At 43.4% G+C, this 9896-nt stretch overlaps 1 long non-coding RNA gene across 1 annotated transcript in view; it reads left to right on the plus strand.

The window, feature by feature from the left end:
• Positions 1-1256: 1256 nt before the first annotated feature.
• Positions 1257-9896, plus strand: part of LOC148007951 (uncharacterized) — a 13293-nt gene continuing 4653 nt past the window's right edge. The window contains exons 1-2 of the long non-coding RNA XR_015648342.1: positions 1257-1315; positions 1419-1635. This is a non-coding gene — a long non-coding RNA (uncharacterized LOC148007951). The remainder of the gene's footprint in view (positions 1316-1418; positions 1636-9896) is intronic.

The following is a 9896-nucleotide window of genomic DNA, read 5'->3' on the forward strand; positions in this document are numbered from 1 at the left end:
TAGGCACAAGCTCAAGCCAGACCAAACCCAGACGTGGGGGGGGGGGGGAGAGAGAGAGAGAGACAGAGACAGAGACAGAGAGACAGAGAGAGAGACAGAGAGAGACAGAGACAGAGAGAGAGACAGAGACAGAGAGAGAGAGAGAGCGAGAGCGAGCCAGCCACCTCCGTACATGTGGCTATGGGGAATTTTCTTTAAAGAATTAAGAGTGTTGCCCCTGGTAAGTTGAGTCCAGGCTGGTGGAGGCCATGTATTGAAAAATGCTGAGCCACACACGGGCCTGGTGGTGACTTAAGAAGAGAAAGAGGGGAGTTTGGGATTTAGCTCAGTGGTAGAGCGCTTGCCTAGCAAGTGCAAGGCCCTGGGTTTGGTCCTCAGCTCAAAAAAAAAAAAAAAAAAAAAAACAAAAACAAAAAACAAACAAACAAAAAAAAACAAACAAAAAAAAAACAAAAAAAAAAGAAGAGAAAGAGGACACAAAGCTGAGTAAGCAAGACAGGGCGGGTTGTGGGAGAGGTGAATTTGAGCAAAACACATTGTATAAAACTCTCAAGTAAGTAATAGAAAATTAACTGCAAAAAGACTAACAAGAACAACACCCCGATAATTCAGTTAGGATACAAGGTACTTTATGTGACATTTTCAATTGTGTAAATCATTGTGCACATCCTCTCACTGTCCCCCCAAGATCTCTTTCTGTCCCCCCAAGATTCTCTGTCTCTGTCTGTCTGTGTCTCTGTCTGTGTCTCTGTCTGTGTCTGTGTCTGTCTGTCTGTCTGTCTCTCTCTCTCTCTCTCTCTCTCACACACACACACACACACACACACACACACACACACACACACAGAGGTATATACACTTTAGACATTTTAAAAATCCAGATTCCCCATGAGATTTGCCCTTCTGAGTCCTGTTTCTCGCCTTACGTGATCTCTGGTTCCATTTTCAAGCCAATAACAATTTTATTTTACTTTTTAGGGATGGGGGGGGGGCTCATGTAAACCAGGCTGCTCCAAAGTTACATGTAGCTGAGAGTTACCTCTAACTCTTCAACCTGCACCTCATTTAAACTGAATAAAACTCCACTGTGCATTTGTGCAATGTCTCTACCCATTCCCCTGACGATGAACCTTCTCCCTGTCTTGGCCATTGTGAACAAGCATATTGAATGAGTATCTCTGGGGAAAAGCCAGCCTAGCAGTGAGCGCTTGACAGTTGTTGAACAACTGAGGAAACTGCTTTCGTTAAAACTCTAGGTGAGAGCGCGTGCAGGTAAAGTAGGAAGTGACCTTCAAGGCAAGGTGAAGATCGACAGGTAAGAATGCATCAGGAGGGATTTCTCCCTGAAATGCCTGGTTCCCAAGGGTTTCTGGCTCTCAGCTCTTGATTCCTTGATTCTCTGCTCTGCCACCTTCCAGCCAGGTCATGTGGAGCATCTGAGACTCAAAAGCTGGTTCAGCCCTCTTAACAGAACATTCAAGAGCATGGGAATGCACATGCATAATCAGACATCCGAGCTTGGAAGACGGTCCACTCAATGTTTTACACTGTGGCAGAGGCTCACACGGCAGATGTCACCAGAACTCACCACCTCTTGTCCAGCACAGAGTATTGGCATCAAAGCAGTAGAGCATGGTGAGTACAAGGCTGCTGGCACCTGCTACACCTTGGCTTGATGAGGGGTGTGTTGCTCCCAAGGACAGGTAGTTAAAGACTTTTCTGCTCCTCTTCATGAGAGACAGAATCACGTTTTAGTATTAATTACTTTAAAGTTATTAAGTCAGCTTCACGAGAACAGTTAGATCTAAGTGTTTTCTTAATAACAAAAATAAGAAAGAAGTGGCTATCCAGGGCAGGGAGTGGGTAGAAGCCAGTTCTCAGAAGCTAGAGGCACAAGGAAAGGGAAGCTCGTTCTCTACTAAAGGACTACAGCTGTGCTACGAGCGCCAACATGTAATCATCCCAGGACAGGAGGAAGAGCAGCAGACCCATGTTCTGAATGTCAACTCTAGACACAGTGACAGTCACCTGATTCTAATACAACAAGACACCCAACAGGTGCACACAAAGTTGGGAAAATATCTGTAATAAGTGAACTACAACATTAATATAGAGAATGTAAAATATTAATAAAAAGGAGATGATACAAAGTGGTCAGGGGATATTAATAATTAAGAGAAAAGACACAAGAGCTAATATTCATATGAAAAGACGCTCAAACTCATTTATAATTTAAAAATGCAAGTAAAACCAAGTATATTTTTTCAAAAAATTGGCAAAAATTTAAGTAAAAACATCGTGCCAGAAATGGGTATGCCCTATCTACCAACATTTACAATTTATACTTTATACCCTAACAGGCCCTACTAGGTGCCAGCCTGGTGGTTTGAATGTTTGTGCGCAAGAACGTAACAGTGTTTGCCATTTTAAGTAACTGGAATGGCCACATTTTAGCACCAACGGCACATGTGCAACCATTTACAGTTGGGGAATGTCTGTTATCGGTTTCATGAGATGCCCATGGTGCATTCTGAGAAAACAACTTAGAAGCTCTGTTGGCATTGTGAATTACAGTGGCACCTTAAAACCTTGGATGCACAGCTGTCACATGGGCATGTGTGCTATGTGCGTGCAGAGATGGTAGTGTTTTGCCAGTTTGTTGTTAGTGTGTGGCAGATTGTCACCGATTTAGTGACTTAAAGGAGCACAGATAGTCATATTTCAGTTCTGGAATTCAGAAGGAATGAAGCCATGTGCAGCAGCTTGTACCTGTAACCCTAGCATGAGGCATCTGTGCACACATGGGCTACATAAGAGAGACTCCACATTAACAAAAGGGATAGATCTCAATCTGGCATAGAGGTATGCATCTCTACCCCCACACTCAGGAGGCAGAGGTAAATGCATCCCAGTGAGTTCAAGGCCAACCAGAGCTACACAGTGAGACACACTGTCTCAAAAAAGAAAGGAAAGAAACGAGTCACATGTGATGTGTGTTCAATATGACAAGTCTGTGTTTCCTCTGAAGTTTTAGGTGAGAATCAATTCCCTTACCTACCGGCCTCTCAGTGCCCTTCACATTTCTCAACTCTTGACTTTGTTTCTCCATCCTCCAAGCTTTCGGTGTCAGTCTGAACCCTCGGTGTCAGGCAGAATCTGCCTGTATTTCCCTCTCCTGAGCAGGCACAGAGGACTCTGACTCCTAAACACACAGTACAGTGTGGACGTAAGATAACAGCTCCAGACTGGTCAAGGGAGACATCTTCCTCTCGAGGAACAAATAATAATAGACCCAATAGGGCCATGCCTTAGCAGGTCTGGACATGCATAGCAGAAAGAGAAGAGCCCTAGGTCCCATTGTATACAAACGTAGACTCTAAATGGAAAAAAAAAAAAGAAACCTGGATGTGAGAGAGACCCGAAACCGTTAAACTACTAGAAGAAAGATATCACTGTAGACAGCTGTTTTTTAATACACTGAAGTCACAGACAAGAGCAGAGAAAGGGATTATTAAAATAAAGAGTGAAAAATGAATAATGGGAGAAAACATTTGCAAACTATTCATCCAACAAGGGGTTTATATCCAGAATATATAAGCATCTATCAGTATTCAACAGCAAAATGATAATCCTCCAGAGACCAGGCTAATGATCTAGATAGACTTTGCCAAACAGTGATGCACAAGTGACCAACAAGTCTGAGAAGGCATCACATCACCCAATGAGAAGTGAAGGTACCACATCACCCAGCCAGAATGGCTGTGGCGGGAGGGGGCAGAAATTGCCAGGTGTCTGGAAAGGTGAATGTGTAGGGAGAGGGAAACTCATAAGCCTGGAAATAAATTCATATACCACCTCAAAACCAATATGGCGGGTCCTGAACACGCTAAGATTAGGATGTCACAAGGTCAGCATCAGCAGCTCTATGGACTGGGTAGAGACCCGCAGGGAATGAAGGCTATTAAGCCATGGAAATCAGCCACACCTACAGAGATAATGTTGCACAGTCTTGCTGGTATCTAGAAACTAGGAAAGTTGATTTCATAGAGGCCTGTAACCGTGCTTAGTAGAAGTTGGGGAGCACAACATCTGGACAGGTGGCTCTGCACACAGTTTAAAGCACTGTGTTCCTCCAGAGACTGGGGTTTGGTTCTCAGTGTCCTTGTCAGGTGGTTCCCAGTACCCTCTTATCACCAGCTCTGGGGAACCTGATGCCATCTTCTGGCTTCTGTAGGTACCTGCACACACATGTGCTCATATACACACAAATACACCCAAATACTTCATGAGTAAAAATAAAGAAGTATAGAGTGGCAAGGGGAGGAAGTAACGGGAGGAGTAACGTGGCTGTAGTTCTAAGCAGGTGACTTTAGTTCACAGCTTAGATGTTTTATAAAGAACTGAAGGAGGGGAGTTCAAACCAACCCACAAAGGTAAAGGAAGGAGATAAAATGTCAGTTTTCATGGTGTGAGCATTCTATGCTGTATGCATGCGCCAGATCATCATGTTGTACCCCAAATTATTGAAAGTCGATGATAATAAAAAGTATATTGGAATTATTCAGGGAGCTCTAATGATTTGGCATTAGCTGTGGTTTGCTTACTTAAAATGGAATATTTGGGACCATAAAACACTATAGGACAGAGACTACCTCTGGAGCAGAAAACACGTAGGGCTACCATTCCCTCTCTGCTACTACATGAAACCTCGTAGAGCCAAAGGGGTTTGAGAACTCAGCCTTTCAGTCCAGCACAGCTATGCCAACAGTTCATCTGTTGATTTTATGGTCACTTCCTCTTACCTTCCTCTCTCTCTCTCTCTGTCTGTCTCTATCTCTCTTTCTGTCTCTTTCTGTCTCTGTCTCTCTGTCTCTCTCTCTCTGCCCCACCCCACACCTCAAGATGGTTTTGCTTCTTTGTATGTTCACTTAGACTTAGGACTGCTGCTGTCTCCCCACCCACTTTAGCAGCAGGCCTTCCTTACTGTTCACTTTGGGCACATATCCTATGCTCCATCTCTTTTCTCTATACCTTTTCTATTTCTCTTACCCTCATCTCTTCCTTCTTTTACCTCTTAATTATAACATTCCATAGCTTAACAATCTCTAAAGTCTGTAAACCACCATAATCTCAAAACTTTGGCCTCATAGCCTCTTTACTCACCCCACCCCAAACCTACCTACTATTAATCTTTTTCTTTACCCACCACTCCCCACTCCCTGTGCTAATCTTATCAGTTGAAATCCAGATCTACTCCACACCATCCTTGCCTTTGACTCTAACAGCTTTTGAAGTCCAAGGAGCTATTGCTTGGCTACCATGCCAATTGCATAGTGGTAATGCCATTCAGTTGTGCTCACTCTCCCACGTAACAACCTAGTGAGGAGGGAACAATATAGAGCCTATACCAGACAGCCAGGGCCCTTGGTGTGAGGAATTATTTTCTGAACTACACACCCAACACTACTACACCCAATTCCAACCTGAATATTGAACATACTTGAACTGAAAAAAATTGCAGCTTATTAAAATTAAACCAAGCAAAGAAGTAACATAGGATGCAAAAATCTCAACACAATAGCACGAGAAACATAAACATCCAAGACAATGTACTACTTCAAACTAAAGCAATGGCATCTAGCAAGACTGTGTCATCTAGATATGACAGGAATGCTGCCACCATGAAATCTCAGCAGCATGGCTGTCTGAACAATACCTGTTGACCTGCTTGGATGGGGGAAATCCACAGGCCCTTACCCCTTGATGAAAGCTATGGGGGAATTAATGCAGAGAGAGAGAGAGAGAGAGAGAGAGAGAGAGAGAGAGAGAGAGAGAGAGAGGAAGAAGGAGGAGGAGAAGAGAGGAGAGGAGAGGAGAGGAGAGGAGAGGAGAGAGGAGAGGAGAGGAGAGGAGAGGAGAGGACATCGATTTTCCCCAAGGATAAGCCCCCTAAGTGGTTATGGAATAGCAAGTGGTCACCCTTGAAATCATATACATACAAGCAACACTAGACAGTCTTAGTAGATGGTGTGTATATATTCATTCACATATAGGATAATAATAAGGAGAAAGGAGCCCTTGAATCTTAGGAGTTGGGGGCAGGGTACACAGAAGGAATTAGACGGAGAAGAAGAGGAGAATGATGTACCTATAATTTAATTGAATTAGGCTATGGAAAGTTATGACCACTAAGCCACTTACATAAAAGTTAGTTGAAGGATTCCTTACAGACTGGAAAAAATAAACCCATCCATGGGGCAGGGCAAATAAAAGGATAAACTATGGCAGAATAACAGTAAGTAAGAGGAGAGAGACAACCCAAACACTAGAAAACCAACAACATGACAGGAATCATTTTACGATGTTCAATAATAGCTCTTAAATACTAATGGTCTCAATTCTCTAATCAAAAGACACAGACTAATAGATTGGATCAAAAGGCAGGGCCATCTATTTGTGGCCTCTTAAGAAAAGAACCCATCACAAAAGACAAATTTATCTTATGGTGAAAGAATGGAAAAGATATTCTAAGCCAGTGGACATAGGAGCACATGGATTCCAGTATAGACTTCGCTATGGGATTAGTGAGAAAAGATAAAGATGGCCTCTTCATGATTCCAGGAGCAATCATCAAGAAGACATTAATATTCTAAATATATGCTCCCAACACAGGTACATTCAATTTCATCAAAAAGTACTCCTAAAGATAAACTCAAGCCTAGCACAGCAGTAGTGGGTGACTGCAATACCCAACTCCCACTGATTGACAGGTCATCCCAACAAAAAGCAACAGAAACTGTCAGAATTAATTGACATCATACATTGAGCAGATTTTAAATTGAACATTTTAATCATTTTTAAATACAGTATACTTACATTATGGTGCAGCTTTAATTGGTAAATAGTAATGTCCAATGTCCTTGACCAGTGGTCACTATAAGAACGTTCCCCGGTGGCTGCATTACTGCTCCATCTTGCCAAAGCTTAGGTCTCTTCTTCAGCGGCTTATTTTGTGCCACACCACAATGTCTTTTTAAGATTATTTTAAATTATGTGTGGGAGCACACACGAATGCAGGTGCCCACAGAAGCCGGAGGCACCAGATCCCCTTGGATCTGGAGGTGCAGGTGGTTCTGAGAAGCTCAGTGTGGGTGCTGGGAATTGAACTCAGGTCTTCCCCGGGAGCAGTATGTGCTCTTAATTGCTGTGCTGTCTATCCCTCTAGTCCCCTCCATAGTATCTTGACTACAGGAAAGTTGGGTAGTAAGTCTTGATATCAAGCAGTGGGACTCTATCCATTGAACCTCCTTGTCAGGATTGCTTTCACTTTTCTGTATCTTTGCTATTCTTTTTAAAATTTGAAAACCGCTCATCTTAGCATCTGAAAGGGGATTTCACTGAGTTCATACGCTAAGTTGGGGACCGCTGATTACAGATATGGTGGCTCTCTCTCTACTTCGCTGCTTTAGGACTAAGTAGCATTTCCGGCTTTTCTATGGGGATCTTACTTGTATATTTTTGTAAGATACATATAAGATACTTTAAAACGTATTTTATGTTCTTTATGCCTTTTAACTTAGTATCTCTTTAAATGTCACTATGTAATTATTCACTGCTAATATAATGTAAATTGTAATACTGTCTGTGCATCTTGCTGCGTTCACATCTTAGTTCTACTAAGTTCTAAGAGTCTATCGGATTTTTCACAAACAAGCATCTGTAGATATATTTTCAATTTAGATGCCTCTTTTCCTGTTTGTCTCATTGCATACTGTGTAGTACAAATAATGGGCAAATGTGAACTCAGACATCCCCGCCCTGTTTCTGTCCTATGGGAAAAGAATTTAATGTTTTGTTATTAAGTGTAATGTTGGATGTAGCTTGCTCTGCGGTGCCCTTTATCAAACTGGGAAAGCTCCAGGCTGTATTCTCCTCCCCCAGTGCTCTGTGTTAACATTCTCCTGCCTCTGAACAGTGGCCAGTGAGAGCCTAGGTTCTCTCAAGTAGTAACCAGGATCTACCCTGCCTAACTTCCAAGAGCAGGATATTCAGAGTCAAGTGAGTATAGCAGATCAGACACCCATCTACACGATAAACCAGAAACAGAACAAAAGAAAAACCCAATGCCAAAGCCCTCACACTCCACAGCAATTCTAATCCTGAGTTAAGCCCTCCGTGGCTTTGGTACCACTGAGTTTGCTGGGGTAAACATTTTTCAGTTGACCAGAGCAGAGCCACTTGTCTTTCCTGGACAGATTTTCAAGATGGGACAGGTCAGGCAAGCTTGTGGAGTGCCGGGGTCACTGGCAGTGACCAGTGTGATAACTTTGGCTGAATGTCCGATGGAGACTATTGGGTGAGTAGCTTAAATAATCTCCGACTTCACAAGCTGCCCATTATTAACTAAAACAAGCTTTTGTTCTCTTGGGCTCAGCTCAGAAGCTGCCCTGTCCAGCAATCTTCAGCTGTGAGTAACTACAAGAATGACTGTTTCATGAACGTCTGTGCCTCTGGCTCAGGGCCAGAGACAGTGGTTATACTTCCCAAATCATTGTATTGTATTCCTGTGAGCCACTGTGGAAATCAGGCAGTGTGCATGACACTCTTTGTTTTATTTTATTTTTTGTAACTCTTGAGGCGGGCTTTGCCTGATCCTTCTCTGCTGATATAGCCTTGCTGTCTAGGACCGATAGCTGAATTCCTTTTGACTACTCCTGTTCCTCCAGCCACAGCCCTGCTGCTTACCATGCTCAGGTGTTCACCCTAAACCTCTCACTACTGCTTCTCTCTGTGCACAAGTCAAAAACATATACATTTTCCCAGTAGGCCAGAAAGCAGCTTAGAATGCACATGCATTGTAGACATCATGTAGAACTAATGATTTATTTAGTAGGGTAAATTCCAAAGATGGCCCCTGTCTGGTTTGCCACTGATGTCCTCTGAACCATCCCCTAGTCATCTTGGTGCTCTGACCCTGAGAGAAAGAATCTACTGTTGACTGATGCCCATGGGCTAGCACACTGTTGCTTGGTCACGGAAAGCTATCCCTGTGTGGACCCTGAGGTCCACATATAAGGAAGACACTCTTATAGCCAGACCAAATGGATCTTCACATCCAGTCCTGTATGATGTGTTATGAATCCTCATCTTAAGGACAGAGTAGCAGTAGCACTCTCTGAGGATGCACTCAGTGAGGAGGAGGATGCACTCAATGAGGAGGAGGATGTACTCAGGAGGAGGATGCACTCAGTGAGGATGAGGATGCACTCAGTGAGGAGGAGGATGCACTCACTGAGGATGTACTCATTGAGAATGCACTCACTGAGGATGAGGATGAATTCACTGAGGATGAGGATGCACCCACTGAGGATGTACTCATTGAGAATGCACCCACTGAGGATGTACTCATTGAGGATGCACTCACTGAGGATGAGGATGCACCCACTGAGGATGTACTCATTGAGAATGCACTCACTGAGGATGAGGATGAACTCACTGAGGATAAGGATGAACTCACTGAGGATGTACTCATTGAGAATGCACCCACTGAGGATGTACTCATTGAGAATGCACTCACTGAGGATAAGGATGAATTCACTGAGGATGTACTCATTGAGAATGCACTCACTGAGGAGGAGGATGCACTCACTAAGGAGGAGGATACACTCACTGAGGATGAGCATGCACTCACTGAGGATGAGGATGCACTCACTGAGGATGAGGATGCACTCACTGAGGATGTAATCACTGAGGATGCACTCACTGAGGATGAGGATGCACTCACTGAGGATGAGGATGCACTCACCGAGGATTAATCACTGAGGTTGCACTAGCTGTATCCTTGAACTACTGATGAAGCTTTAGATGACCACAGATGAAGCCAGATTCACTTTCCT

The sequence above is a fragment of the Rattus norvegicus genome, chromosome 1 (assembly GCF_021556685.1).
Source record: "Rattus norvegicus strain SHRSP/BbbUtx chromosome 1, alternate assembly SHRSP_T2T, whole genome shotgun sequence".
In the NCBI taxonomy this organism is placed as follows: Eukaryota; Metazoa; Chordata; class Mammalia; order Rodentia; family Muridae; genus Rattus; species Rattus norvegicus.